Source organism: Caloenas nicobarica, chromosome 4 (assembly GCF_036013445.1).
Source record: "Caloenas nicobarica isolate bCalNic1 chromosome 4, bCalNic1.hap1, whole genome shotgun sequence".
NCBI classification, from domain to species: Eukaryota; Metazoa; Chordata; class Aves; order Columbiformes; family Columbidae; genus Caloenas; species Caloenas nicobarica.
Genome location: NC_088248.1, coordinates 13,487,251 through 13,503,143, shown reverse-complemented (window position 1 = coordinate 13,503,143; position 15,893 = coordinate 13,487,251).

The window sequence follows — 15,893 nt, the reverse complement described above, 5'->3', positions numbered from 1 at the left end:
TCTGCACTTCACTAAGACAGTGTGAGAATGCAGCTGAACTGATTCCATGGAGGGATGCCCCACTCTGAGACAGCTTGGATAATGGGTCAAACAAGAGCTGCAGATTCTCTGCTGCTGAGAGAGGGGAAAAAAAAAGTCTTAGAAGTTGAACAATGCCTACATGAGGCAGTCAAACTCAGTAGCAATTAAATAAATATTTTTAAAATTAACAACAATGTAAGAGGGTGTTGGGGTTCTTCATACAGTCACTCCCCTAGCTACTGGACTCCTATCAATTAAGTACAGCGGGCGCACAGCACCACTTGGGACATGGGTTGAAGATCTGGACACCACAGAAGCAGCAGCATGGTCGCTGCGGGAGACTACGAAGCCCACAAAAAGCAGTCGAACCAGCAGAAGGCTTTAAGACAGCTCTCCATGAAGCCTCTGTAACTCAGAAATAAAGACATCTTGCAAGCAACACACCCTTTAGTTTAAAATCAAAGGTTAATAGGGTGGAATTTTTCTCCTGTTGCCTTTGTTTTAGCTTTCAGAAATTTAATGATGTTCTACACTGTCAAAGCATTCATTCATCATCTTGATTTCTTGCCCCTCCCATTGTCAATGCTATTCTACTACCCTTTAGTAATTAACATACAGTTGCTGTTTTTAGCAGACTCACAGAAGGCTGCTTGGAGGAAGAAAGAAATGCTAGTAACCCAAGCAAATGATTTCATCTGGTAGCAGAAATTTTGTATGTATGTTCATTTTATAAAAGTTTGGTTATTTATTTCATAAAAGATAACTGTAATAAAACCCAGCAGTTTCCTTTTCTATACATGCATACAAATGAAAGATGCCTTTGTTTGCTAATAGAAGTTTGAATATCTGAGTTTGGAGTCAGGACAGAAATGAAAGCTCAGGCTGGATCTTTTCCAACAGGACCTAAACCTGGAAGAATTACAGCAGTCTTGTGGTACAGCAAGGAGTTGTACAACACTTGCTATTGCCTTGCAGGTATTTCTAAAGATGACATCACAGTTTGTTCTATGGACCTGCTCTGTGTGTGAGATGATCTACTACTCAGCAGGTTCAAGCTGCTATTACTGGAATTATGACCCCAGCAAGAGAATCACTTTATTTCATAAATTCATGACGTTTAAAGCTAAACAGGACTATTGCATCACCTAAGATCGAGTGGTCAGCACAAGTGGCCATTTAATCACAATTATGTCCCTGCTCATCCCAGCAGCTTGTGTTCAGTTTAAGCATCTCTTTCAAATGAGCCTGCAGTCCTGACCTGAATAAATCAAGAGCTGGGAAATTTATCACTTTACTTGGTAGTTTATTATAGTGGTTATTAAACGTCACTGCTAAAGATATATGCCTAACCTCTTTGAGTTTTCTGGTTTCAAGTTCAGTCTTGTGACTTCTCCCACCAAATTACAGAGCCTTTTAGTGCATTTTTCCTCTCTACAAAAGGTGCTTAAGCGCTGTAATCGAGTTGTTCCTCAACATTCTTTGCAATGAGCTAAATAGATTGAATTATCGACCTCTTTCGCTCCATGCAAAACTCAAGCCTTTAAGCTAGCTTTCCAGTTTTCTGCACTCTTCAGTCTCTAACATCCTCCTAAAAGCACAGGCAAGCATTCTCTACTCACTGAGGGCATATACCTCACCTCTCCACTGCGTTCTTCAAGGATTACATTAACACTTTTGTCCCCTCTGGGCTCCAAATCCTTTCCTAGATATGTTTTACAGGATACAGCTCCCATTCAGTAGTCAAAACCTCAACCTTCTGCTCCTAGGTGAGTAATTTTTCTCATTTGAGTACAGCAGGGCACAGTTTCTCTGAATGGGATCAACTTCTCAAGCTATTCACGTCACTCTGCACGACAGCACTCCCCTTCCTGTTGCCTTTCTTTCGCTCGTACACCCTTCTCACAGGCACTGAGGGAGGCCAAGGTTTACACCACACAGTTTATGTCTGACTGAGGGGGAGAGCACACACTGCAGTACCTCCACACCCCGTCCTGCATTGTACACACTGTGGCTGCCTTCTGGCCAGCGCACCCAAGTTTCTCACCTGTTCAAACCGAAGGACTGGTGAAGGGATGCAGGAGGACATGGGAAAAGGAAGCAGGTGCCTAAGCCACCACTTCAGCATGAGCTGAGGGCACGGCTGAAACGTGTGCCTGAGTCCAGCACCTCGGCAGCACTGCCAGGCCCCTGCTTTAATCCCAGCTCTAGAACAGGAGCACGTGTGGATACTAGTCAATCACCTCTTACTTGCTGCAGCAGGAGCTCTTACCCTGCTTTGGGAAATCTGTGTGACTTCTGCCAGCCCTCTGTCTCCTCTCAGCAGAAGGACCCCAGCATAAGTAACAACCTCTCTGTTCGTGCATGAGGGAGACAAGACTGATCATAGTCCTGCTCACCAGAGAAGCAGAAGACCTCTTTACATAAAAAAAAAAAAAAAGAGTAGAGAACAGACTTAGCATTTCTCCATTAGTCCATACTTATTAGTCAGTCACCATTAAAAGTGTGATGTGAAGAAAAAGAAAAATGCCACCTCACTGCAACTAATATGTGTAGGCATGAATCTAGCCCCAGATGTATCAATCCCATATCCAGTTTTCTAATAACCGGTACTCTTCTTCACACCCTCTGTAACAGTACAATACTGTACAGCTGTGGCATTGCCAAGAAAGGGGCTTTGAGATCTCTTGCAGTGAATTTTGCCATAGACAGAGAAAAATCTTATTCATAGGAGCAGGCTCATGAGCACAGTCAGGGTGTGCCACAGGGGGAAGCAGAAGTGAAGACCAAGCAAACGAAGGCAGGGCACTGCCAGCAGGTGTTGGTCTCCTCCTGAGGCGAGGAGGTTGTAGAGAAAGAGGAAACCAAGAGAAGGAGTGAGTCACCTTGAACAGGGTTTGGACAGTCTTTTCACCTCATACTTTCTTGGGCTGCATGTTCTGGCCCAAAATCCAAAGCAACAATTATATGAATAGCTACCCAGAAACAAATCCAGCTGCAGAAAAGATGGGTGGGGAAAATCCCTGTTCATTTTATGGAAGGCATTTAATTGGTACTTATTTTTAAACAGACCACCCTTTCCATCCCATTGTAACAGTCTTGACACTTTTCTCTCCAAGTTTCTCCTTGAATTGCCACTGAAACCACCATTAAATGGCAATGTACTTCAGATTAAAGGAAATAATCTCCAATTTATTTTGTATTGCAGATGACTTCGGGAGGAAAAGCACATTCTGACAGCTGTTTCCATTTCATTGTGCTTTTTTGTTTTTGAAAAAGAGGAGAACATTTGTTTTCAATTTGTCTATAAATAATAGGGGAAAACACAGCTGAGGGGCCCGGTGTGATTTTTACAGAAAGTTCATTTTTAGAAATCTGATAAGCGTATAACCACATATGTTTGAAATCACAGTAATATAAAATACAGAAACTTTAAAAAAAACGCTACTTGTCAAGCAATCTAATATTTATTTTATCTAGCACTTAGAAGTATTTGTCAAATATTGCACATTAGGGCCAACTTTGGACCTAGATTCTGAAAATGTGAGGAAGTATCTTGAGATGTTCAATAAAGTACTGACCCAGAAAACACCCCAACACAGAAGACGCTTAACATGTAAGTAGCTCCTGTTAGAGTCAAAAAGGCTCGCTCTGGACAGAGTTTGGCCATGACACTATGCCAGGACAGACGGCTATTGCTTGCTAGCTTGAGAAGCACACAGAAACAGAACGTGCACTGCTAACCAGAAATCTGCCGCCAATGTCTGCTGAGGCTTCAAGGACTGCTTCAGTTTCTCTGTCTGAAAAATGGAATTAACAGACAGGATTTAACCCTTTTGAGTTCAAAACTGTTGTGCTTTTCCCTAGATTGAGAGTGGCCTCACAAACATGAGCTAATAAATTCTTGTGCCGGTTTATCAAAATGATTCTTGAAGACAATGGACTACACCTCAGTTCTACTCAAACTGCTCTGGTACAGATCAGACCCAGCAGATTACGAGTGCTATGGATGGCATCTGTTCCTCAGTCTCTCAGCTAGTGTTCACAGCTAGCACAGAGCTAAATCTATTTTCAGATGCATGATGAAGCCTACACAAGCCCTGACAATGGCCAGAGCACAACAGCAAACCACCTAAGTAGTCCCCTTATATTCCTCAGAGAGACTGTGTGTATATATAAGTATATATATATATATATTAAAAAAACCCCTCACACATGAGAAGGGGGTCTATGCCGTTACTGTACCAAAAGAAAGTTCCCTAACCTTGAGTATTTTTCCTGACCATTGAGGAGGATTTCTGATCTACAGTGCACTGGAACACAGTACAGCAATCTAAGGAGACTGAGGCAAAAGGGGGAGGAGAGTACAAATGTAGCTCAGATGTAATAATATGCCTTGGAATATTAAGTTGTCTGTTCCCAGGCCTACTATAAAGATTGTTTATGATCCTAGTTTGTCCTCTATTTTCCTTAAGTATAATCACTTTGTGTCATGTCCATGCCATTTAACTGATATATTGTTAAGCTTTTATTCATAATGCAACGTTAAAAAATATTTCTGATCTGACTTGAATTTTTTTGTAGTTGAAGCCATTGGAAATAGTGCTCTTGGAGAAAGGCTGTTTTCAACTTGCATCATAGCTTGTGAAAGCTACAGGAAGCCATTAATAAACAGAAAGGTTTTATTACAGAAGCTCTGGCTGCTCCCTGTAAGGTTTTCACAGAATCAGAAATCCAGCCTATTTATATCAGCACAGTGCCTGGAAAAGATACAGCATGCAACCTGGAGAAGCCCTTAAATCTTCACAGGAGAGGTTGCACTTCCTATATAAGGAAGCAGGCTCTGTGTTAAAGGGAAAGTTAAACTTACAGGAAGGTTTGAGGACATAAGAGAACACTTCCCAGCAGACCAGTTGGCTGGAGCTGTCTGTCCAACATGCAGAAAACTTGTAAGAGCTCATAGGAATGACCAGGCAGCAAAAAGACAAGTTCACCAAGGGGCTCAAGGCAGTACAGCAAGCACCTTTGTCCTTTCATCAGTGTCAAATTCTGCCCGTAAAAGCAACATGGGGCACAGAATAGCCCAGAGGTGGTTATTAGGGAGTCTAAAGGGAAAAAAGATGGACAGCAGCCGCTGCCACTATTGGCTACAAAGGGCAAGCCCCTTCCATGTCTTTGAGAATTGTTTCCTCTTCTGTTCCTGTCTTAGTAACAAAAAGCCAAAGGAAGGCCTGACAAACTAACAAAGGGGCATACAAAGATTCCTATTTAAAAAAAAAAAAAAAAAAAAAAAGGTATTTCCTAAAATTTTAATGAGTTTGTGGCTGCCTAGCACACACCATTAAGGTGTCTCTTCTCTCCCCATGTCCTGCCTAGTTGACAGTAGGGGTTGCATATACATCACATCTAGACTTTTTAAGAGACAGAAGGGGAATTGCTGTGTCCACAGTCTTCGCAGACTTTCCTCCAGGTGCTCTGCTGACAGCAGACTCTACTGCTCCCCAGAGAGGCAAGCAATGCTCTTTACCGTAAAAATGTTAGGAGACAATGACTAGTCATTTCAAGAATATGTTCTGTTTTCAAATAAACACATGGAACAGGCTGTTTGATGAAACAGGACTTTTTTCACAAAGGAAACTCTGCACTGCTCTCAGCGGCCTTAATCTTGATTGCACTTGCTTTGACATCAGCCCAGAGTAACTTCCCTGAAACCCAAGGGGAGTATTTCAGCCAAGTGCATTGTGGCAGGTGATTGCCTAAAGCCCTCAGCTTTAGCCCCCAGTGATTCAGCTGCATTGAATTAAAAAACGCCCCCCACAATCTCCATGTTCATAATACATTGATTCACATTGCCCACATACACACCCTGGGAGGACATGACAGATTCGTTCCCGTCATCTTTTACCACTCCTTAAGGAAAGTATGTAACCAGCATCCCACCTGCCACATATTGAGTCACCTCCCAGTTAAATACATTTCTTGTTTGTATTTTTTCTGTTCAACAGATAAACATGTTTCATTTGTCAGTACAGCTCACTTCCTCAGGAAAAGAGCTGAAGGTTATGCTCTAAACAGAATGCTAATTGCCCACCAGAAACACTTGCTGTAAGACATATGCTGATACTGGATCCCAGGGAACAATAAAAGGCATCGAGACCTATTTCAATCAGATGCTGCAGGAAAGAGGTCGTCTTATGCTGAAAAGGAAAGTGAATAATTCAGTTGGCGTGGTGACCAGTTTTGTCATACAGAGTTAACATCCTGCTGTCATGCAATAATTTAAGCATGCTGGTTTTACACGCTCCAGTACAATTCAGACCATGGGTGGAAAGCTGTTAATGAGTCACCACAGCAGGCTGCTGTGTGCCACAGGAACAGGTAAGTGCCCTGTGGACCCAGGCTCTTTGTAGCATCCCACGGGCACTGGGTCCCCACCCTGGCCTAAGGGTCTAAACCAGGAGCAGGACTGGCTTGCTGCTGAGTCCAAGCCTCATTCACACGCAAGGCCAGTCGCACCACGCTATCTGTGCTCACCTCAGGAAGACACTGCCATTCCCCCTCCCCGCAAAACATTCAAGCACCTCCTGCCCCTGTGAAGTACAAGTGACATGCAAAAATTTTCACAACCTGCTCACAGGACTGTGGAGACTAACATCTCATGCTCTTAGGATAGGGAGTTCCTACAGTGCACATTCATAACGATTACAGGATACACCAGGAGTGGTAAATTCCCAACAGTATTATATAAGATATTGCTGAATTTTATTTATTGGAGTTATTTTTTTCCAAGCATCTTCATACGCCAAGCCTCCTCCACACATTATGGGGCATTATTGTCATTTCATAGGTGGGCACAAAATTTGAGGTTTACAAATGGGCTATTTGCTAGAGCTCATGGAGCAGTCTGGCAGCAGAACTAGGAGCAAGTTTGGCATTCCCACTCTCTTGGCTTTGTGCTTTAATCAAGCTTTATGTAAGACTAAGGAGGCCCAGGAACTGGCCGTCCTATCTCTAATGTCAGGAACTGATTACAAAGGCACCAGTGGTTCTTGTTCTTGCCAATACAGCTCCAGTCTGACAGAAAATTATTTGACTGAGGGCTGGTTCAGAAAGGAGCCATAAACTGATAATACCCACATTACTACAGGAACCAAGAACTTAATCTCTGATGGTTATTTCCCAAAGTAAATATTTAAATAAACTAACATCTAAAAAATAATAAAATGTAATTAGAGATAAGCAAGGTTATAAAAGCTATTCTCTCATAGGTTGCAGGAAATTTTATTTCCAAATCCTTTCAACATACAATGGGATTAAAAAGTCACTATGATAGAAATAGACATTATAATCTAAAAACAGGTTTCCTCTTAATACCAAAAAGCATTTCCTGTAATGGAAAGTTGTCAACAGACCCACGTAGTGGCAAAGAGAGTTGGTTTATTTTGGCATTGTCTTTAAGGAACATTTGGATATCCTGCCTATTTGCACCTGCTTCAAGCATCCAGATTGATTTGCCATGGTGGAGGACTCCAAGTCACTCATTATAAAAGGCCTATCTCTCATCCAATAATCCAGGAGGTGTAATGAATCCACACATCTTTATTCTTGAGTTGTTTTTTTTCTCTTTCAAGACAAGAAAGAAGCCTATTTTTCTGCCACAAAATTTCAATTCCTGAGCACTACTTCTCTGTTTAAAAAAAATAAAATAAAATAAAAACCGTCACCATTAATGTCTGTTGTATCTTTCCTTTATGTTCTTCAAACTCTCCAAAAACAACATGCCAAGGAGGAAGAGGGAAAAAAAAAAAAAATCCATAACAAAGCATTTCAGTCCCCAACTCAGGAGTAGAGATGGCAGTGAAGCGCCGGCCAGCAGGGCAGCGAGGCAGAGCATCAGCCCAGCCCTGCGCCCTGCCAGCTCTTCATCTGTCCAGGCGCAAAGGGGAGGAAGAGGAGGAGCGGTGCGGAGGCTGCAGCAGTGGCGCTACTTCCATTCACAAGTGCAGTCACCCTCCATAGGAGCATGGCAGGAATTTCAAATGGGATTAGCCACCCGGACAAGGGAAAGGTCATACTTGACATTTCCACAAGAAATTCTAATGCAAATAGGCCTCTGATACTCATGACATTTTTGCACGCACATCTAACAGCCATACATATGTAAAAGGAAAATGATAAAATGTGATGACTAATTTATGTAAATCCCATAAAGGCAATAACACTAAGGGCTGACTACATAGAAACATTAGTCAGGCAAAGGAGTACAATATTATTGTATTCCTCTTCTATTTGCTGCCATTTTAAATTAGTTTATTTTGATAGGGTCATTATTTGTTTAGCTTTCAAAAGTGCCCGGTGCTGTACAAGGAGCAGGCCACATAGTACTTGCTTGTAGTAAGGAGCATAGTGATTTCTTGGCCTTATTTTGAATGGTTTTGGTTATTACGGTGGAGGTAGGAGGCGACAGAGGCAGAGGAAGAGCAGAGAGGAGGCTTACTTTGCCATCTAGGAAGCCGGTAAATTTTAGCCTGCTTCAGCCTTGAATTTTTATGTGCTGTAAAACCCTGGTTGAGCACCCAAGGAAAGCAGGAAGTTTTGGAATTAGACACCAGTGCTATTCAAGTGGGACACTTACAACATGAAGATTACAAGGAAAATGGTTTTGTTAAAGCTTTTCTCACCTCAAAGAGCCTTAACAAGAGCACTAAGTGATGTCTAGCTGCTTGCAAACATTGCAACATCAACCTACAGTTACGGCTGTTTCTACCACATATCTTGATAAGCAAGTTTCCTGTCAGTTGTCTTTTGCAGCAGACAGAACATAAGTGCCTTGGTTAATCTACCTAAAGAAAAAAATCAAAGGTATTGGGCTGAACAACAGCAGAGAGGACTGATATTTTGGTTGTCATGCTTTTGTTATTTTAAAAAGTGGTCTAAACTGTAGAGCAAACCATTAGAAGTGCACTGTGGTATTTGCAAGCCTCTCCCAAGATAGGCAGAAAAATAAGCCAAGGCTAAATATAAACTACGTACAGAAAACCCAACACCTTCAGAAGTCTTATTCAAGGTTTTACTTTGGATGCAACTAAGGGGAGATTTTACCCCACTTGCTAACATCATCTGTTGTATTTCAATACGTTTATTCCTGCACTTCAACATTATTTCAAAGGGCAGTGCCTCATCTTCCCCTGCTAGGGATGAGGAAAACATTTATTAGACTCCTTAAAAGCTTGTTTATTCTTCTCAAGGATAATTACCTGCCTGCAATGATTTAATTCTGTTTATTACAAGTTTTAAAATGACAAGTTCATCTGAAACCAGAAAACAGTGATACTTTAGCAACAATGAAGGCCACAATCCTGCAAGCACTTACGCATATGCTTCACGTTTTGCATGTAAATAGTCCCATTGACTAAATCCCAGTTCTTTGAAACGGAAGAAAAGGCTGAAAGGGAAGCATTGTTTTCCCAGGCAAACAGTGCTGGAGAAGAAAGGAACAACTTAGGAATATAGAGAATTAACTCATTTCCCGTCTCCCACCACAGGCACACATATCCTGAAACGCGTGAAATGACTTCGAGGTGTAAAGTTTCTTCTGTATGCAACCCAGTTTTCGAGCGTCTTAATGCTTTACTAACTCTCCAGGACAGTGTATTTATGCAAATCTAGCACGGCAAAAGCTCTAAAAGGTTCTTCAAGACAAAACATTGTGAGCAAGCAAAGAGCAGATCTGGTTTGTACTCAGCCTCCCTGAAGTATTTAAAAAACAAAACGAACAAACAAACAAAAGAAACAAACAAAAAACCACACACGCAAAAAAACCCACCAAACACAACAACCAAAAAAAACCCCAAAAACAAACAACAAAAAAAAAACAAACACCACACACACACACACCCCAACCCACCATCATGGAAAGCTTTCGAACACTGTAGAAATAAAATAATTTATTCCACACTTCCCTTGGGCTTCCCAATGAGCTCCATCCCCATTTTCCTCCATGCTGGATAAGCACAGGTGTGTTGCTGAAGTTAAAGCCAGCTGGCAGGACTGATCAAGACAATACAGCTGCCAGAATTGTTGACACTCCAGTGGCATCAGGGCTGTGCCCAAATTATAACATGTCATGAGCTGCAAGTGGACTTGGACCCAGTAGGGATAGGCAGAGGATAAGCAGCCCAGCCCAAGCAACCTCCACCTCAGCACAAGGAAGCTCCTGGGTGTCCTCTCTAGCCAAGGTGGAGGAGCATCCTACAGCCATGACCAGAAGCTCAACCCCAAATAGAGGATGGGAAAAATTGAGCCTCGGTCCAAGAGAAACTTGCAGCTTGCGGCTTTCCAGAGCACACAGCAAAAGCAATTCAATTGACGGTAGGGCATCGTAAAACCCGCAGCAAAGCTGCAGTACTGGAAGCGAGCAAAGTGTGTGCTAAGTATGACACCAAACCAAAACACAGGTGACCCTCGTGTACCATCAGCGACTTATAAGGCACAAACTATTACTGTGCAAGCAAGAACCCACTTCTGGGAAGATAGAAGTTACTTTAAGAAGGATATAACTCTTGATTTAGGACATTAAATGACCATTTGCTGACATGGGTTAGAGCAGGGGTGTCGAACTCATTTTAACTGGGGCCCACATCAGCCTCGCGATTGCCTTGAAAGGGCCAAATTCAGCCTTTGGCACCCCTGGGTTAGAGTATGACCTTCTCTGTGAGCATGTTCTCACAGACGGTACCTGGAGAAGCTAGGTAAGATAGCCCACATGAAAGCTCTCACTGCTGCGGTCAGCTTGCTGAAGTTTCAGCTGGCTTGTGTATTTCTGTACCACAACAGTGCAGCCAGAAGTGCTGACATACGGGTAAGACTCTTCGTGTGTGGGCATAGCGTGAGAGCCATCGGCTGCAGCCCAGCCCAGTGGCCCACAAGATGTAGTCAGTGGGTAAAGAGTTGCCACTATCTGTGGAAAAAAATCTGAAAACACACACAGATAGCTAAAAACAACATTACTCACAGTCATGGGCATCTTATTGGGTGCTAACAGTGGCAAAAACATTAGTAAGTGGAAATAGCCTTCTATTACACATATATGGGTTCCTACACAGGACGATGAGAACTAGATATACTATTCTGCTTCATACTGGGTTACGCTTTTTCCACTTGATAAAAAAAATCATTACTTGCTCTGAAGTTTCTTCTGCCATTATCAACTTCTTTCAAACCTGACTATCATACTGCCATCACTAAACCCACATGACAGATTTGACGAGTGGAAAGAATTACAATAAATTTGCTAGCATTAATTTTCCTATAACTGCTCATCACCAATTCTCACCAAAAAAGAAGTACCCCCAGCATGGACAGAATATAAATTATATAAGAGTAATTTAGACCGGAACTACTGCTTTGAGATTCCTTCCAACATAAAATATTTTAAGATTTAAATTCCTTATAATAGCAATAACTTATGTATAGGGGAGAAGGCAACAGAGCAGCAGTCATTACTCCTGTTACCGCCAAAAGAGATGAGTACAGCATGTGCAGTAGTGAATGAAGCTCTGCAGCCTGTGTTAATTGGACTGGTTTTTGTAGCCTTGAGAGTTACAGCTGACACAACCTCTGCCTCTCAGCTGCACTCAAGTTACCACCTCGCAAATCTTCCAAGCAGTACACCTAAACCTATGCAAATATTTCAATGATTCTTACTGTCCAAAGATAACATTTTAATGGACAAAATAGGTGTGCAAGGGAAAATGCATGGAATTCATTAAGAATCTTAAGTGAACTCTTCCTCACTGAGAAGTCCTACAACGTCTAACAGTGGTGAAACCAATGGGTTTATATAGAAGATTGTCCTGAGACCACTCCAAAATTTTCTAGGCCTGGTGTTTTAGGGCTTGCTTCAGGAAATTAAATACTACAGAATTTTATCCCAGTGTCATATGCCAAACACCAGCCCCCTCCACCATTCAGGGACTTCAGAGCTAAAAAGAATCACACTAGAAACTTAAATCACTGTGTGGTCATACAATCACAAAACGTAGTCCTTCATTTAGGACCTAACTTAACTCCAAATATTTCTGATTATTTCGACAGAATTAGGGTAAAGTCCACACATGCACACACCAAGTGTCACATACTCATTTTAATACATCCTTCTGGAAAAACAGAAGTGATTGGGGAAAGAGAGCAGGAACAGCCCACCTATGGTCTGCTTGCACTCACAAACATATGACCACATAAGCTTGTATCAGACAGACTACTTCGCATGGTCCACTACCACTCACAGTATTTTCCCTCACTTTCCAAGTGGCCCCTCTTCACTTGCTAGTGGTATGCCTCATGCAATGTCATTTCCATTACTTGTTAACACATTTTTCTTCCTGCTTTCGAGCAATTTTTTATAAAGATCTAAACATTGCTACAGACAGCAAGCAAGCACGCACACTAAGTCATTTCCAACACCTATTATCTTCCTCCCAGTAGAAGATGTCTTTCAAATAGTCCCCTGATGACATTTTCTTCTTCCACCCTTGGACTGATACAGCGAGAACAGGATGTCCTCTCTCAGACATTAAATATAGCAAGTGTTTTGCCCACCCATCTCGGAAAAGATCGAAGATCTGCATGAAAGTCTCTTTTTGCTTCTCCTAAGCAATTAAAAGCAAGCCTGGTCAGACTTTCTCCATAACGCAGTCTAAACAACTTTGCTCTTTGAGCTGCCAGCTTGTGGTACAAGAGGCACACAGCCTTTCTTTCCCTTTTGCGTGGTTCACCCAGTGTCACTGTGTGACACTAGAATGCCTGCAAAAATACACGTGATGCTTCCAGGCACACACTGAAATCCTCCAACACCCACCAGCTTTCATGTAGATGCTTAGCAACTCCTAGTCACATATGTTGGGAATACACAGTCAACAACTAACCCGACCTTACCACTGGCTGATAACATCTCGGTCAATCTAAAGCTGTCCTGACCTTTATATATGAAAATATATATATTCAAGTCACTGGCAGATTTATTTGTAATTTTTTGTGTGTGCACATATGCACATATGTTTGTGTTTGGGTATATATACACACACACAAAATACAAATAAAGCAGCCAGTGACTTGACTGGCTTTTACGCTGCTTCTGAAGGGGAAATTCCAAAAGCTAGCAAACAAACAACAACAACAAACAACTATGCAAAACACCACACACAGCAAATCCAAAACCCCAAATACCCTTTAGCTCAGATCTCATATAGGCAATGAAAACAGAAGTTCAGGCCTTTAAACACCAAAATACATAGAAATCAGGAATGAGACCCCATATTAATAGTGTATACATTGGCTATATGTTTTTACCCAATAAATATGAGATCAGCTATTGCCAATATTGCCAGTCAACCAGGCACAAGTCAAGCCTAGGCTCACTAACAAGTCATCACGTACAATACTCTTTTGTATCAGATGAAAAAAACTGAAAGGGAACTCCAGTAACATATAGTTCACTACCTGATGCACCTGGGAAACAGAGAGAAAAATCATAAAAAAAAAAAGTTACAAAACAAAAACCACTCCAACCACCAACTAATCAGCTTCACGAAGATACACTTCCCTGCCAAATCAGCGTAAACTGCCTCACGTTTTCATGTCAAGGGCCCAAATGCTACATTTCTTTCCGCTGAACGACAAGATGACAGTGTTAGGCATGAGCCACAAATCTGTAATTGTACGTGGTGCCTTGACAGAGAGCACTTCAGAGGTTATTTTAGGAATTAATAAAATACGTCATTCTTAAGAGTTTTGTCCTTGAATTGAATGTTTTACACCTTAAGAGTGCAATTAACTGCACCAAAAACATTTTAAGAAAGGCAAGATAACTCTTCTTCACGGGTACTTTAGAAAGACTATGAAAACACATGGGTGGTTCTTCCATGGAGAAGCATGTAGAACTGCAAACCTTCATATCTAGACTGACTGGTATTACTGAGCAAGCAACTATTTAACAAACTTTAAAGGCAGAAATACTGTGAAACATAAATGCATACGTGGAGATAAATGCCTCTAAGTCTGAAGATGGCAACACTATCATGGCACAAACTGTGCTTTACTTACCTGACTGTATCTCACACAGCACACACATGCTGCAAGTCTTAGGTATACGGTTGGGTATACGGTTTGCCTATACCACCTCTGCCTCATTTTATGTAGCTTTCATGGGAAGGTGTTTGGTTTTCCCTCCCTACACATTATCCTGCATTGAAGTCTAACTGCACACCGCTTAAACCCCACTTTGCAGTCAGAATAATTATTAACCTCAACAGTTTTTCCCGCAATGCTGTTCACCCCGTAACTGCTTGCTTCACATGCGCTCATTTGTTTTAACAACCCCTATGAGACGGATGTTATTAACATGCTTGTTTTAAAAGACAGAGCATGAAGCTAATTGGCTTTTGAGTAGCAGAATTCTGGCAGAAATTAGTTGCCACTGTGACTACTACCAGTAGGCAGCCTGACAGAAACACACAGATCCCTCACCTTCCTTCCCACGTTCCTTCATCACTCGCACGTTACTTTTGACATAATAGATGATCATCACAGCTCTAAGTGCCAGCTCCAACGGGGTCTTTATTACCCCCAAGGACACCACAGCGGGGAAGGGCGGCAGCGACGTCAAGCACATCCATCACATTTGGTGCTCAGTTTGAGATGCCTGAGAAGCAGCGAGCGGCACGTGATGGACATGTGCTCCAGCTGCCTCTGCAGGCCCAGAAGTGCTGCACACCAGCTCCCCAGGGCAGGCACAAAAACAAACCAACCAACCAACCAACCAACAACAAAACCCCACTACTATTTACAGCCTGCAAAATATGAAATTTAAGTGACCGGGGATAAGAAATCCATACAAGTGTCCAGGGCACAACCATTTACTTTAAACAGACCGTGTCCCTTCTTTTCCTGCAGCTGCCTTTCCAGCCTGGGGAGAGTCTTGGGGCAGACCTGCTCTGTGCACCAGCTGAGGCTGAAGATTTTCAACAAAAAAGTAAAACTGTGTGCAATGTGACCGATGACAGCATATGCCTATCCACAAATGGTGCACAGGAAACCCTAATTCTGATCATTCGTGGCCTGCAAAAAGCCTTAATAATGTTATTTTACCACAAACTTCTGCCTGCAATTGTCTTTAAAAAAAAAAAAAAAAAAAAAAAAAAGAGTGAGGGAGGAGGAGAAGAGAATAAAATAAGCATGTAGTATGGTGCAGGATTAGAAACTTTATATCTCAAATGCTTCTAACAAAAATCTAACAAAAGAACCAATGCCAAGAAAAGATTTTCATCCACTGTATAGGAGCTGGACTGTGTTCAAGCCATGAGAGCCCAGAGGAGCCCCCAGCCCCAGGCAGAGGTACCCACCCCAGCTCCCTGCGGTGGTGGCACCTTGGCCAGGCACCACTGCTCACCAGGAACAGGTTCCCAGCAGCTGCAGCCTGACCAGCCGAGGAACAGAGCTACAAACTGCCATGGTGATGCTGAACGCATCCAGCTCGCACCGCTGAAGTTCACGTTTCCCAGATGAAGGAGCGTCCGCGACAGTCAGAATTAAAAAGCTGATGATGAATCAGTGAGTCCAATACAGCTAATATCTTTTTTTAAAAAGGTTACGATTTAAGGGAGCAGTGCGGTGCACACCAGTAACAAAGGCATTGTGGTAACCAACAAATTATCCCCTGCAGAAAATTCCTACAAAATTGGATAGTGGCAGAACCCAAAAGAAAAGCTCCATCAGGGTTGTGGAGAAGAAACAAACAAACAAAAAAACCAAACACACCACACACCAAAAACAATAAAAACCTTGCAGAACAGTGATCTTTCTCCTTCAACTTCTAC